This window comes from Pseudophryne corroboree, unplaced genomic scaffold, assembly GCF_028390025.1.
Source record: "Pseudophryne corroboree isolate aPseCor3 unplaced genomic scaffold, aPseCor3.hap2 scaffold_1487, whole genome shotgun sequence".
In the NCBI taxonomy this organism is placed as follows: domain Eukaryota; kingdom Metazoa; phylum Chordata; class Amphibia; order Anura; family Myobatrachidae; genus Pseudophryne; species Pseudophryne corroboree.
Window position 1 is genome coordinate 459 of NW_026968117.1, and position 15,552 is coordinate 16,010.

Genomic DNA, 15,552 nt, shown 5'->3' on the forward strand with positions numbered 1-15,552 from the left:
AGGTCTCCGCTTGACGTAGGGCATTGTATATGTTGATGTGAAGACAAGTCTCTTGACTTGACCAAAGACCTTGGAAATTTCTTCCCTGTGTGACTGCTCCCCAACCTTGGAGGCTTGCGTCTGTGGTCACCAGGATCCAGCCCTGAATGCTGAATCTGCGTCCCTCGAGAAGGTGAGCACTCTGCAGCCACCACAGGAGTGATACCCTGACCCTGGGGGACAGGGTGATCAACCAATGCATCTGTAAATGTGACCCGGACCACTTGTCCAGTAGGTCCCATTGGAAAGTCCTCGCATGGAACCTGCCGAATGGAATGGCCTCGTATGATGCCACCATCTTTCCCAGGACTCGAGTGCAGTGATGCACTGACACAAGTTTTGGTTTCAATAGGTTCCTGACAAGAGTCATGAGTTCCTGGGCCTTTTCTATCAGGAGATAAACCCTCTTCTGGTCCGTGTCCAGAATCATGCCCAAAAAAGACAGACGAGTAGTAGGAATCAACTGCGACTTCGGGATATTGAGAATCCAGCCGTGTTGCTGTAACACTTTCAGTGAAAGTGATACGCTGTTCAGTAACTGCTCTCTTGATCTCGCTTTTATGAGATCGCCCAAGTACGGGATAATTGTGACACCTTGCTTGCACAGGAGCACCATCATTTCTGCCATTACCTTGGTGAAAATTCTCAGGGCCATGGAGAGACCAAACAGCAACGTCTGAAATTGGCAATGACGGTCCTGTACCGCAAATCTGAGGTACGCCTGATGAGGTGGATAAATGGGGACATGAAGGTATGCATCCTGTACACAAATGCGGACAACAGGTGTCAAGCCGTGTGTTGCCTTTGTCAAGCTGTAATAAGTAGGGATAAGGACGTTAACCACCTCGGAACATCCTCCCTTATACGACACCTGCAGCGCATTCATCATAAGTCAGTGACAAGTTCAAAAACTTTGGATGACAGCGGAAGCAGTCCACTGACCACTAAATCCCTTCCTCTTGTAACCAAGCTCCTGCAAACCACACCACCAACTCCCTCAGTGTCAATTTCCTCCTTAGACAGGAGAGCCAATAGTCCTGCAGGCCATGTCACTGGCAAGTCTGACGAGTCCTCTCCTGCCTGGGATTCCTCCGATGCATCCTTGAGTGTAACGCCTACTGCTGCTGGCGCTGCTGTTGTTGCTGCTGGGAGTCGATCGTCATCCCAGAGGGGAAGTCGGAAGACCACTTGTACTACTTCCAGTAAGCAATTGACTGTCCAACAGTCCTTTGCGAGGAAGATGAAATATCACAGCAGTCATCCTGCTGCAAAGCGGATAACTCGGGTCTTGTCAGCCTGGGTGGTGAGAAACGTGGTTCCGGTATCCATCGTTAATTTACAGGCAACTAGAGACTTGATTAAGGTACTGTGTCCCCGGTACCAAATACCCTCTAGGTTCCATTTCTCTAGGCAGGCGATACCGAAAATGTACACAGACCTCAGAAAAAGAGTCACCAGTGTCCTAAAAAATGCAGTTGTACCCAATGTCCACTTGTCTGTGGTTAAGTGGAGCAGGGCAGACTCAGGACTATATGACTGTGACAGCCCACTGGGTAGATGTATTGCCCCCCGCAGCAAGAACAGCAGCGGCGGCACCAGTAGCAGCATCTCGCAATTGCCAACTCGTTCCTAGGCAGGCTACGCTTTGTATCACCGCTTTCCATAAGAGGCACACAGCTGACAACCTCTTACGGAAACTGAGGAACATCATCGCAGAATGGCTTACCCCAATTGGACTCTCCTGGGGATTTGTGACATCGGACAACGCCACCAATATTGTGCGTGCATTACATCTGGGCAAATTCCAGCACGTCCCATGTTTTGCACATACATTTAATTTGGTGGTGCAGAATTATTTAAAAAACGACAGGGGCGTGCAAGAGATGCTGTCGGTGGCCCGAAGAATTGCGGGCCACTTTCTGCCTTCAGCCACCGCATGTCGAAGACTGGAGCAGCACCAAACATTCCTGAACCTGTCCTGCCATCATCTGAAGCAAGAGGTGGTAACGAGGTGGAATTCAACCCTCTATATGCTTCAGAGGATGGAGGAGCAGCAAAAGGCCATTCAAGCCTATACATCTGCCCACTAAATAGGCAAAGGAGGGGGAATGCACCTGACTCAAGCGCAGTGGAGAATGATTTCAACGTTGTGCAAGGTTCTGCAACCCTTTGAACTTGCCACACGTGAAGTCAGTTCAGACACTGCCAGCCTGAGTCAGGTCATTCCCCTCATCAGGCTTTTGCAGAAGAAGCTGGAGACATTGAAGGAGGAGCTAAAACAGAGCGATTCCACTAGGCATGTGGGACTTGTGGATGGAGCCCTTAATTCACTTAACCAGGATTCAATCTGTTGAAATCAGAGCACTACATTTTGGCCACCGTGCTCGATCCTAGATTTAAAACCTACATTGTATCTCTCTTTCCGGCAGACACAAGTCTGCAGAGGTTCAAAGACCTGCTGGTGAGAAAATTGTCAAGTCAAGCGGAACGTGACCAGTCAACAGCTCCTCCTTCACATTCTCCCGCAAGTGGGGGTGCGAGGAAAAGGCTAAGAATTCCGAGCCCACCCGCTGGCGGTGATGCAGGGCAGTCTGGAGTGAGTGCTGACATCTGGTCCGGACTGAAGGACCTGGCAACGATTACTGACATGTCGTCTACTGTCACTGCATATGATTCTGTCACCTTTGAAAGAATGGTGGAGAATTATATGAGTGACTGCATCCAGGTAGGCACGTCAGTATGTATACTGGCAGGAAAAAGAGGCAATTTGGAGGCCCTTGCACAAACTGGCTTTATTCTACCTACGTTGCCCTCCCTCCAGTGTGTACTCCAAAAGAGTGTTTAGTGCAGCCGCTCACCTTGTCAGCAATCGGCGTACGAGGTTACTTCCAGAAAATGTGGAGAAGATGATGATCATCAAAATTAATTATAATCAATTCCTCCGTGGAGACATTCACCAGCAATTGCCTCCAGAAAGTACACAGGGATCTGAGATGGTGGATTCCAGTGGGGACGAATTAATAATCTGTGAGGAGGGGGATGTACACAGTGAAAGGGGTGAGGAATCGGAGGATGATGAGGTGGACATCTTGCCTCTGTAGAGCCAGTTTGTGCAAGGAGAGATTGATTGATTGATTGATTCTTTTTTGGTGGGGGCACAAACCAACCAGTCATTTCAGTCAGTCGTGTGGCAGACCCTGTCGCTGAAATGATGGGTTCATCAATGTTTTTCTTTTCAATCTAAGCCCCTGCAGTTTTCTGTAAGCATCTGCTTCGCTATGATGATCAACAAGTCACATGGGCAAACACTCAGGGCTGGAGGCGTAGATCTTAGGACCAGCTGCTACAAGCATGGCAGAGGTGTCACTATCACTGGTGACACCCAGAGAGGTGGCGAAGTAGATTGTAATGCAGTGCGCGCAGATAAGCAGCGCAATGGTAAAAAGGAGGCATGGTCTCATAGGTAGGGGCGTGGCCTGAATCACCATTTTGTTGCTCCGGGTATCCCGGGGGTTGGGGGCTGCACCCGGGGACTAGTGTGTGAGTGGTGCTGGCTCCTGCACAGTGACAGAAACTGGGTGTTGCACGTAATGTCACAGTGAAACACCCATATTCTGTCACTGAAGAAGAGCCGGCACTTTGGTGTCACCCCCCTTGGCGGGTGACACTTGGGTGTGTGCCGCAACCCTGTTGTGATGCCACTGACCCATGGGAAGCTTTACGTGGCTTACCCATGTGTTAGTAGCCCCAAGCATCTTTTGTGTTAGTCCCTGAAGAAAAACTTCAAATATTGTTTACAATTTTGTAATCAATGGGCCTAATTCAGTAAGGATTGCAAATTCTGCTAAGTAACAGAATTTGCAATCCTTTGGTTCGCATGCTGGGGCCACCCATCACAGGGCATGGCCACCCAGCATGCCGCCTCCCTTCTTGACCACGCTGAAATTGCAGTCTCAGTGCAGTTCAGCATGATCATAAAAAATGGGTTAGCCTCCTGTTGGTGCAGACTGTACGTGTGCGCAGGAAGCCGCCACCATTTTTGTGATCGCAGCGGCTGCATGTGATGTCATGCAGCCGCTCTGACCACGCCTCCTGTTTCTCCGTTGCCGACCCCATTTTGTAGCCCTGCCCCTGCACCGCTCCATCTCCGACTTTGAAATGGATTGTTGCTGACCCCCCCCCGCACCGATTGACAGTCAGAGGTGATCGCATTATCTGCGGGGTGCCACAGAAAATGCAGGCGCATGCGTATGCTCTTAGCAATTTTTGCAGTTGGATTGCTTATTGCGATTACAATCCAACCTGAATCAGGCTCTATTACCTATCACAATGCACTGCAGGTAGTACAAAATGGGGTTAATATAGGAGAAAAACCCCCAGAGCTGTGCTCCTTAACTGTCCCTGGTGGCTAGTGGAGCAGCTGCCCAGTAATCAGTGTCCACGCCAGTGCGCACACGGCCCGCCCCCTACAGCCACGCTGGATCTCGGTATAGTGTGGGCACAGAAGCCCCTTACCTCCCTTTCATCAGCGGCCTCGTGATCCCGGAGGGCGGTGTGTGTGTGACTGACCTTAGGAAGAAACCGGAGCCTCCGCTGCAGTGACCCAGCAACCAGGGCACGGGAGTATACTGCGCCGCTGGGAGTGATGGAGCTGCAGTAAAGATGTCTATTAGACCTAGCCTGCTGCAGCCCTTGTAGATTCTTATAAAAAAAGTTCTTCTTTTCTTGTCAAAATTAATAGCTAAGAATAGGCTGCCTGAGGCAGCCCCCTGTTAAGTGGCCTGCTACTGAAGGCACCAACTACAAACTGAGCTCCCTGTTCATGGAAGCGAGTTTATAGAGCAGGGGGCGCTGAGCATCTTGGGAACAGTCAAAAGCTTTGAGCCTGTTGGTGCCTCAGATCAAGATCCTACTCTACACCCCAATGTGAATCCTTGTGGAGTCCAGTGTACCCCACAGAAGAAATGAATGTGTCACACCCATTGGCAGCAACATTAGAATAGCTGCTGATGGGCACAATTGAGAAAGGAAGGGGGGAAAACATTTGAATCCAGCACATATATGTAATTTGAATATGTAATTTGTACCTTCCTACTTTAAAATGTAATGGATGAACCTCACCCTGTGAGAACTATCTTTATGATCAAGAGATCTCATATGCAAGATAAGTATGTGTTGGCAGAGGCGCTCACTGGGCAGAGATGCTGATCGCATCTCTGGCATGTGCCGGTGCGCTGCGGCACCAGCACACACACACACTTCAGACCTGATCTCCTGTTGTGTGAATATGCACAGCAGAGATCAGGTCTGAATTAGGCCCTATATACAGCTGTCAGTAAGGCAGGGATCTGCTGCTGCCAGTGAGGCAGGGATCTGCTGCTGTCAGTGAGGCAGTGATCTGCTGCTGTCAGTAAGGCAGGTATGTGCTGCTGTCAGCAAGGCAGTGATTTGCTGCCCACTATCTCCCTATCACCCCTGCCTGAGTCACACACTTTCCCTGTCACCCCTGCCCCAGTTACCCACTATCTCCCAGTCACCGCTGCCTCAGTTAACCACTATACCTGCGACCCCTGCCTCAGTCACCCACTATACCAATCACCCCTGCTTTAGTCACCCACTATCTCTGTCACCCCTGCCTCAGTCAACCACTATCTCCATATCACCCCTGCCTCAGTCACCCACTATCCCTGTCACCCCTGCCTCAGTCACCCACTATCCCTGTCACCCCTGCCTCAGTCACCCACTGTCACCCTATCACCCCTGCCTCAGTCACCCACTATCCCTGTCACCCCTGCCTCAGTCTCCTACTGTCCCTGTCACCCCTGCCACAGTCATCCACTATATCCCTATCACCCCTGCCTTAGTCACTGACTATCTCCCAGTCACCCCGGCCTCAGTCACCCACTATCTCCCACTCATACATGCTTCAGTCACCCACTATCTCCCAGTCATCCCTGCCTCAGTCACCTACTGACACCAGTGCAGACATTTCTGCTGCGGCCTCTCCACTCTCCAGCGTGAACGTCCTGACGACTGAGGAAATCCGCTTCCCAGTTGAGGACTCCGGGAATGAACACTGCCGATATTGCTGGCAGATCACGTTCTACCCAACTGAGGATTTTTGATACTTCCAGCTTTGCTATGCAATTTCGAGTGCCGCCTTGATGATTTGTGTACACTACCGTGGTGGCGTTGTCCGATTGTACTTGAACAGGCCTGTTCTGTACTAGAGGCAGGGCCAGTGTCAATGAATTGAACACTGCCTGCAATTCCAGAATGTTTATCGGGAGGAGAGATTCCTCCCTGGTCCACCGATGGTGAAGGGTCGTCATCACGGCCATGACCTTGGTGAATTTCCGAGGTGCCGTGGCCAAACCAGAAGGCAGGACCTGAAATCCAAAAACTAACCAGGCACAACACTGCTTAGCTTCCAACATCAGATGAGATTGGACATATCCAGTGTGATGCGGCTGTAGATGATTTTTGCTGTTTCTAACTTCTACTTCTAACTACTGGTACATCAATGAATAAGTTTCAAAATAGAATGCATCAAGAGAACGGTGTTGGTAGTATAAAACTACCTACAGCACCTGGTATTCCCAGGTGGTCTCACATCCAAGAACAAACCAGGCCTAAAATCAGGTGATATTGGGCATATACAGTGTGGTGTGGCTGTAGATGAGCTTAGTGGTTTCTGTTAGAGTTCTTCTACTTCTAACTACTCGTACATAAATGAGTAAGCGGACGATTTATTAAACCTGGTGAAATGCTAATTTGCATGGTGATAAAGTACCAGCCAATCAGCTCCTAATTGCCATGTCACAGGCTGGGTTTGAAAAATGACAGTTAGGAGCTGACTGGCTGGTACTTTATCACCTTGCACTTTATCAGTTCACCAGGCTTAATAGATCTGCCCCAATGTTTCAAAATGGAATGCATCAAGAGAACGGTGTTAGTATTGTAAAAATACACACAGCTCCTGGTATTTCCTGGTGGTCTCCCATCCAAGTACTAAAACCAGGACCAACACTGCTCAGTTTCCATGATCAGGAGAGATTGGGCAAATCCAGTGTGCTGTGGCTGTAGATGAGCTGGTGGTTTTTATTACAGCTCTTCTACTTCTAACTTCTGGTACATAAAAGAATACATGTAAAAATTAAATGTACCAAGAAAATGGTGTTGGTAGTTTAAAAACACCTAAAGAATCTGATACTACCAAGCAGTCTCCCATCCATGTATTAACAAAGTCCAATACTGCTTTGCTTCAAAAATCAAATGAGATTGGGCATATCCAGTGTGGTGTGGCTTTAGATAAGCTTTGTGGTTTCTGTTAGAGCTCTTCTACTTCTAACTACTGGTACATTAATGAATATGTATAAGGTTGTAGTTTATCCAATATGCCTTTACTACCTTACCTTTCAACCCCCCCTCCCCTCCCCTCTTCTCCTTATAGCTTCCTTAGTTCTCTCCTCCTCAAGTGTGCGTTATTTGTTTTCTCATATGTCCTAGATGATGCTGGGGTCACATTAAGAACCATGGGGTATAGACGGGATCTGCAGGAGACATGGGCACTTTAAGACTTTCAAAGGGTGTGAACTGTCTCCTCCCTCTATGCCCCTCCTCCAGACTCCAGTTTTAGTATTGTGCGCAGTGATACTGGATGCACTACAGGGGAGCTCTACTGAGTTTCTCTGAAAAGACTTGTTAGTTTTTTTTATTTTCAGGGAGGCTGCTGGCAACAGTCTCCCTGCTTCGTGGGACTTAGGGGAGAGAAGTATGACCAACTTCTAGTGAGTTCAATGGCTCTGCTTCAGGCTGACAGGACACCATTAGCTCCTGAGGGTGCTGATCGCTGGGTACGCCTAGATGCACACTCCCGCAGCCTGCCGTCACCCCCTTACAGAGCCAGAAGACAGGTGAGTAGCAGAAGTACAGAAGACTTCTTCTCCAGTGATGGCATTCTGAGGTACCGAGCAGCGAGCGGAACGCTGCGCGCCATGCTCCCACACAAACACAGGCACTGCAGGGTGCAGGGCACAGGGGGGGGGCACCCTGGGCAGCATAAATTCCTCACAAAAGGCTGGAAAAAGTGGACATTAGTGCCTGGGCACTGTCCTTACCCCGCTAGCGTAATTAATTATTTCTGAGCGGGACAGATACGCGCCATTACAGTAGCGGGGCTTCTTCCTCACCTCACCAGAACATCTTTAGAGCATTACAAGTCTATCACTATAGAGTTTATTATTTCCCAGACTGTGTACTTTTGGCGCTGGATTGTGAGCTGAAAAATCCTCTGTGTCCCTCTGACAGATTTACTGACGGTCTGTCCCCCATAAGCCGATGTGTCTGTGGGTACTTGGTACATGTGTGTCAACATGTCGGTGGCTGAATGTTTTTCCCAAGAGGAAACTATATTAGGAATGCAGACATATGATGGTGGCCCTGTTGGCACCACCAATAACTGACTGGGTAAAAGTTTCAGTAATATCAGAGTAAGGTTGGATAAATCTGTGTCCCAGACACAGACGTAGAGAATAGATGTGATGTTCATGGCTATGTTTCTTTTCCCTCAGGCCCCGCGGGGTCGCAAAAATGTTATTTTGCCCAGTTACTACACACTGATACTGACACGGATACTGATTCCTATGTCGACCATAATGTTTCCTGATTAGATCCAATATTGGCAAGGAGCATTCAGTACATGATTGTGGATATTAAGGACATATTAAAATCACTGAAGACCCTGCTGTTCCTGACAAAGGGGTCTATATGTATGTGTATATATAGATATATGATGAAAGCTGATGTAACGTTCCTCCATCTCTATTTGAGAAAGTCTGGGCCAGCTCGACAAGATGGTTTCAAATCCCCAAAAGGATTCTGGTTGTTTATTCATTTCCCGCCGCGGACAGAATAAAGTGGGAGTCACCCCCTGTTCTGCACGGGGCCCTGTCACAAATCCAGCGGATCGTATGCAGGAAGCTACATTATTTCTAGTTATGTAACCAAGGGTACATTACTTAGACCTGCCATTACATGTGCATGGGTGAGTAGTAGTATTCAAGAATTGGTCGAATACCTTGTCATCCGATAAAGATACCTTGGAGAGATGGGATACTCCTTACGTTGTATCATATCAAGGACACTGCAGCATACTTACGTGAGATTGCAAGGGATATAGGACTCTTGAGTTCACGGGCCAATTTCATGGCAGTCTCGGATAGGAGGGCATTGTGGATTCACCAAGAGAATGCTGATGCTGACTCCAAGAAGAAAGGGAGTCTCTTCCCTATGAAGGTGAAGCGTTGTTTGGTGACTGCCTAGTTAATTTGATCTCGGCAGCTCCCGCAGGTAAGTCAACCTTCTTGCCCTATGTTCCCTCCCAACGGATGAAGACGCATCATTATCTGATGCAGTCATTTCGGCCCAATAGATATGCAAGAAGTTAAGATTCCCCTTTCTTTGCAGGTAGAGGAAGGAGAAGAGGGAAGAGGTCTGCATCCTCTTCAAGATCGCAGGAGCAGAGATCATCCTCTGCTTCTGCCAAATCCACCGCATGACGCTGGGGCTCTCTTGCAGGAGCCCGCACCAGTGGGGGCACGTCTAAAACTCTTCAGTCAGTTCTGGATTCATTCGGACATGGACTCATGTGTTTTACAAATAGTGTCCCAAGGGTACAAACTGGGGTTTCAAGACGTTCCCCCTCACCGATTGTTCAAATCGGCTTTAGTCAGCAGGGAGAAGGTTTTTATTCAAGCCTCTTCGTGGTCCCTAAGCCGGACAGCTCAGTCAGACCAATCTGAAATCTGAAATCCCTCAATTTCTACCTAAGGAAATTAAATTTCAAGATGGAATCTCTCAGTGCAGTGATCTCCAGTCCAGAGGAAGGAGATTTCATGGTTTTGGTAGACATAAAGGATGCCTACTTACATGTTCCCATTTAGCCTCTGCATCAAGCTACCTGAGGTTTGCAATTCAGTATTGTCATTACCAATTTCAGACATTGCCGTTTGGTCTGTCCACGGCTCCGAGGATTTTCACCAGGGTGATCGCAAGCAAGGAGTAACAATTATCCCGTACTTGGATGATCTTTTGATAAAGGCGAAATCCAGGGACCAGTTAGTGCAAAACATTGCACTCTCCCTGACAGTTCTTCAACAACATAGTTGGCTCCTAAACTTGCCAAAATCGCAGTTGGTCCCAATGACGCGGTTGTTGTTTTTGGGAGTGATACTGGACACAGAAGAGGTTTTCTTCCAGTGGAAAGGCTCTGGAGATCCAGAGTCTGGTCAAACAAATTCTGAAACCAGCAAGAGTGTTAATCCATCAATGCATTTGGTTGCTGGGTAAGATGGTTGCGGCCTACGAGCCCATTCAGTTTGGCTGGTTCCATGCCAGAGTTTTTCAGTTGGACCTGTTGGACAAGTGGTCCGGATCCCACCTACACACGCACCGGAGGATAATCCTGTCTTCCAAGACCAGAATCTCACTCCATTGGTGGCTGCACAATTCTCACCTCCTAGAGGGGCGAAGGTTCGGGATTCAGGACTGGATCCTAGGGACCATGGATGCAACCCTCCGATGCTGGGGAGCAGTCACACAGGGGGAAAACGTCCAAGGAAGATGGTCAAGTCGGGAAAGTTGTCTCCACATAAATGTTCTGGAGTTAAGGGCCATTTAATAACTGCAGACACAGTACGCACTGGGACGGGTGCCCAGCATCCTCTACGGACTAAGAGAAAAGGATTTACCGGTAGGTATTAAAATCCTATTTTCTCTAACGTCCTAGAGGATGCTGGGGACTCCGTAAGGACCATGGGGATAGACGGCTCCGCAGGAGACATGGGCACTTTAAGAAAGACTTTAGTTCTGGGTGTGCACTGGCTCCTCCCTCTATGCCCCTCCTCCATACCTCAGTTTGATACTGTGCCCAGTGGAGACTGGGTGCTTTTCAGGAGCTCTCCTGAGCTTTCTGACAAAGTATTTTGTTAGGTTTTTAATTTTCAGGGAGCACTGCTGGCAACAGACTCCCTGCATCGAGGGACTGAGGGGAGAGAAGCAGCCCTACTCTCCGAATTGCAAGGTCCTGCTTCTTAAGCTACTGGACACCATTAGCTCCAAAGAGATTAGCTCCAAAGGGATTGGTACGCAGGATCTCACCCTCGCCGTCCGTCCCAGAGCCGCGCCGCCGTCCCCCTCGCAGAGCCGGAAGATAGAAGCCGGGTGAGTATGAGAAGAAAAGAAGACTTCAGAGGCGGCAGAGGACTTCATGATCTTCATTGAGGTAACGCACAGCACTGCAGCTGTGCGCCATTGCTCCCATACACCTCACATACTCCGGTCACTGTAAGGGTGCAGGGCGCAGGGGGGGCGCCCTGGGCTGCAATATAAACCTGTTTTTGGCAGAAATATAACATATATACAGCTGGGCACTGTATATATGTATGAGCCCCCGCCAATTGTACAGTTTAAGCGGGACAGAAGCCCGCCGCCGAGGGGGCGGGTCTTCTCCCTCAGCACTCACCAGCGCCATTTTTTCTCCACAGCACCGCTGAGAGGAAGCTCCCCGGACTCTCCCCTGCTTATACCACGGTAGACAAGAGGGTTGAAAAGAGAGGGGGGGGGCACATAATTTGGCGCAAATTACATACAGCAGCGCTACTGTGCAAACATTAAGTTACTGTGCTATTCCTGGGTTATATAGCGCTGGGGTATGTGCTGGCATACTCTCTCTCTGTCTCTCCAAAGGGCAGAGCCGGCCATAGGCATAGGCAAACTAGGCAATTGCCTAGGGCATTTGATATGCCTAGGGGCATCAGCAACTTCTGCTGATTAAAATGATATGCGGCATGCCTATATTCTGTGTGTAGCATTTCATATGCAGATACAGTCACAGTCTCACACAGTATATAGGCGTGCTGCATATCATTTTAATCAGCAGAAGCTGCGCGTGCATCCTAACAACATAGCAATGCAAATAAGATGCATTTTAATAAAAAAAAGGTGCCCCAACGTTAGCATTGAGGCAAGATTTATGAGGACACATCTGTATCCAAGCAGAGGCAGAGGTCACAGTGTTAGTGGCAGTGTGAGTGCTGTGTGCATGTGAGTGGGTTGATTGTGCAGTAGTGTAAGGAATATGAGTAAGGAGCATTATGTGTGTCATGTAAAAATGCATTAATAATGTGCAACATATGTGTAAGGGGCACTATGTGTGTCATTATGTGTATAAGGGCATTAATAATGTGCGGCATATGTGTAAGGGACATTGGTGGTCATTCCGAGTTGTTCGCTCGGTAATTTTCTTCGCATCGCAGCGATTTTCCGCTAATTGCGCATGCGCAAGGGTGGTCATTCCAAGTTGTTCGCTCGGTAATTTTCTTCGCATCGCAGCGGTTTTCCGCTAATTGCGCAAGCGCAATGTTCACTCTGCGACTGCGCAAAGTAAATTTGCTATGCAGTTAGGTATTTTACTCACGGCATTACGAGGTTTTTTCTTTGTTCTGCTGATCGTAGTGTGATTGACAGGAAGTGGGTGTTTCTGGGCGGAAACTGGCCGTTTTATGGGTGTGTGTGAAAAAACGCTGCCGTTTCTGGGTAAAACGCGGGAGTGTCTGAAGAAACGGGGGAGTGTCTGGGCGAACGCTGGGTGTGTTTGTGACGTCAAACCAGGAACGAAACTGACTGAACTGATCACAGTTGTCGAGTAAGTCTGGAGCTACTCAGAAACTGCTAAGAAGTGTCTATTCGCAATTCTGCTAATCTTTCGTTCGCAATTTTGATAAGCTAAGATTCACTCCCAGTAGGCGGCGGCTTAACGTGTGCAATGCTGCTAAAAGCAGCTTGCGAGCTAACAACTCGGAATGAGGGCCATTATGTGTAAAAGGGCATTAATAAAGGTTGTCATAATGTGTAAGACGCATTATGTTTATAAGGACATTAATGATGTGTCTCATATGTGTAAGGGGCATTACTGTGTGGAATTATGTGTATAAATGCATTACTAATGTGTGGCATTATGTGTATAAGGTGCTCTAATATGTAGCGTTGCGTATAGAAAGGGCATTTACTGTGTCGTCTAATGTGAATAAAGAGCAATAGGGTGTGGTGTAATGTAAATAAGGAGCAATTCAGTGTGATGTAATGTGAATAAGGAGCACTACTGTGAGAAGTAACGTTTATAAGGTTAAGTGATACTACTGTGGGATGTAATGTGAATTATGGACACTATCGCGTGATCAAATGTGAATAAAATTGCAGTACTGTGTGGCGGAATTTTAATTGGGGGTACTATTGTGTGGACATGCCCATTGCCAGCAAAAACACACCCCTTTTTGGACTGTGCGCCAAATGTGTGAACTGTTCCTGTTTAAAATATAGGGGGTACAAACCCCAAAATAAGTACTGTTATGGGTGAGGGTTGATGGTGCTGGGAAATAGGTGCAAGGTCAGAGGCGGAACCAGCGGTGGTGCTAGGGGGCACCAGGCAAAATCTTGCCTAGGGCATCATATTGGTTAGGGCCAGCTCTGCCAAAGGGCCTTGTGGGGGAAATGTCTTCAGTAAAAGCATTCCCTGTGTGTGTTGTGTGTCGGTACGCGTGTGTCGACATGTCTGAGGAAGAAGGCTATATTAGAGAGGAGCGGGAGCAAATGAATGTGGTGTCTCCGCCGACACCTGATTGGATGGATATGTGGAATGTTTTAAATGCTAGTGTAAACTCATTGCACAAAAGATTAGACAAGGCTGAAGCTTTGGGACAGTCAGGGTCTCAACCCATGCCTGATCCTATGTCGCAGGGACTGTCAGGGTCTCATAAGTGCCCACTATCCAGATTGTTGACACAGATACCGACACGGATTCTGACTCCAGTGTCGATTACGATGATGCAAAGTTACAGCCAAAATTGGCAAAATACATTTGATATATGATTATGGCAATAAAAGATGTTTTGCACATCACAGAGGAGCCCCCTATCCCTGACAAGAGGGTACATATGTACAAGGGAAAGAAGCCTGAGGTAACCTTTTCCCCTCACATGAGCTGAACGAGTTATGTGAAAAAGCTTGGGAATCTCCTGCAGATTTCCAAAAGGATTCTTATGGCGTATCCTTTCCCATCAACGGATAGGTTACGATGGGAATCCTCCCCTTGGGTGGACAAAGCATTAACACGCTTATCCAAGAAGTTAGCCCTCCCGTCCCAGGATACGGCTACCCTCAAAGAGTCTGCTGACCGCAAACAGGAGATTACCCTGAAGTCCATTTATACACATTCAGGTACCTTACTCAGACCGGCAATTGCGTCGGCCTGGGTGTGTATGTGTAGTGCTGTAGCGGCATGGACGGATACCCTAGATAAGGATACTATTTTATTGCCCCTGGGGCATATAAGAGATGCTGTCCTATATATGTGTGTATGCAAACTACAGGTGGTGCTGCTACTGGGTCCAGCTGCTGCAAGAAATCAGCTTGAATGCTTCAGGGGCTGGGGCATGGCCAACATGAGCCCCACACTGATGGTGTATAAAGCGATCTAGGGGTCATCCAAGCGCAACCCCACAAAGGCCGCCATGCCCTGCGTGACCATTTTCTCTTTTCATATGCAGACGAGGGTTGCAGCCAACTATACCCATTGCTTGGATGACATCACCATATGCGAATCCATCTGCTGCAGGCCTTCCCCCAGGAATGCTTGCACTAGTTGTTGCATTTGGTTTGTTGTTTGGGGGGTGCTTCAGTATTAGGCAGCCTTCTGCCCTCACACATTCATCTGAAAATGTGTTCTCCCTGCAGTTGTTGTCCCCAGATGAGAGTTCCCTTGTGCTGCCTCAGTTGAATCTCCTTTACTTGACGGAGGTATGCCTGAGCAGCGGCCCTCCCCAGCCCTATCTCAAATCATACTTATTTTGCTTAGGTGATACCATGGTCATGAAGATTGTTTTCCCAGGGTGAGGTTCATTCATTGCATTCTGGGTATGCTGACTTCTGTGATTTCCCCAAATGTGGGAATCTCGACTGCATAATTTGTGGTAGGGGGGGGGGGACTGCATTTGTGCTTTCCCCTGGTTGGCTCTGGTATAATTTAGATCTCATTGTCTCAGGTCTCTCTCCAGCCTAGTTTGCTGTCTGTTTCCACTTCTCTTTTCTTGAGCCCCTCCCTTCTATGCCCTTGCGCACTATCCTGACTTCTCCCGTCTGCTTACTTTGTGCCTTCCAACGCACAATGCGAACTACAGGTGGTGTTGCAGGGCCCACACCCTTTTATTTGCCTTACAGAGCAGCTCTGGAGCTGTTACAGTGCCCAGCTGCTGCAAGAAATCAGCTTGAATGCTTCAGGGGCTGGGGCATGGCCAACATGAGCCCCACACCAAAGGAGGGTGGGGGGTGTTCAATGCGAACTAGGGGTCATCCAAGCGCCCCTTTTCTCTTTTCATATGCAGATGAGGGTTCCAGCCAACTTTGGCCCACTGCTTGGATGACATCACCGTATGCAAATCCGTCTGCTGCAGACCT

General features: G+C 48.4%; 1 non-coding gene across 1 annotated transcript; it reads left to right on the forward strand.

Annotated features, from left to right (window-relative positions):
* Positions 1-14,936: 14,936 nt before the first annotated feature.
* On the forward strand, positions 14,937-15,104 carry LOC134998290 (U1 spliceosomal RNA). Its single transcript, XR_010200581.1, has one exon. It is a non-coding gene; the product is annotated as a U1 spliceosomal RNA (small nuclear RNA).
* Positions 15,105-15,552: the final 448 nt, after the last annotated feature.